Genomic DNA, 879 nt, shown 5'->3' with positions numbered 1-879 from the left:
CCTCACTGAGATGTGCTATTTGCTTACCTCAACATGGGGCACCCCGGGGCCTGTGGACTGGCCTACAATCCCACTCTCCCCACGGATCTTAGACGGGGCTGGTAGCGTGGGGAGCCCCCGGCAAGCATCGGGGGGCAGGGAAGAAGAGCCCGCCCAGATCGTCTCTCCACCACACCCTGGGCTTTGGCCCCAGATAAACTCCCTCTTCCAGAGAGGCAGATTCCATCTCTGGGGACCTCAGTTTGGAAGAGCCCCTAACTGATTTCTGGTGGGGAGAGAGGAGCCTGGAGACCCCTCGAGCTACATTGAAGTTTACTACTCAGCTCTCCAAAAGGGCTGACCCGTGCAGGGGAGAGTCAAAGAGGAATTGTGTGCTGAGGGACCCTCCCCCGAAGAGTTCACTCCCAGTCGGAGAGTCAGGACACCTGCTGGGCAGGGCAGGGCAGGGCACAACTTTGATGACTCAACTGAAAGTCAAGGTTTGTAGAAGACACACCTCAGCCCTGTCCTGAGCACACAGAGTGGGGAGGGGCCCAGCTAAAAGAGGAGGAATCTAAGAAATAAATAAAGAAAGAAAGATCAGGTACACAGCTGGCAGGAACGATCTGCAAGGCTCANCAGCAGCACGTTGCTTCCCATTTTCTCCTACCTCCGTACTTTGCCTTTTTCCAGCAAAATGACTCTCACTTACTTGCACAGACTTTGGACAATAAATTGAGTATTTCCAAATGCTACAACCACGCCCTGAAATGTTCTCCATCTCCCTGAAAGAAAGCTTGCCTACCCCCTCCTTTTCCAAGCAGATCACGACTTTCTCGCTTTCTCTGGGACAAAATTTTTTCTTTCTGAAACCACTGCTGGTCAGTTACGTACAGAGAC

Source organism: Galeopterus variegatus, unplaced genomic scaffold, assembly GCF_000696425.1.
Source record: "Galeopterus variegatus unplaced genomic scaffold, G_variegatus-3.0.2 Scaffold4993, whole genome shotgun sequence".
In the NCBI taxonomy this organism is placed as follows: domain Eukaryota; kingdom Metazoa; phylum Chordata; class Mammalia; order Dermoptera; family Cynocephalidae; genus Galeopterus; species Galeopterus variegatus.
The sequence above is the reverse complement of the archived record's forward strand: the minus strand, read 5'-3'. Positions refer to the sequence as shown.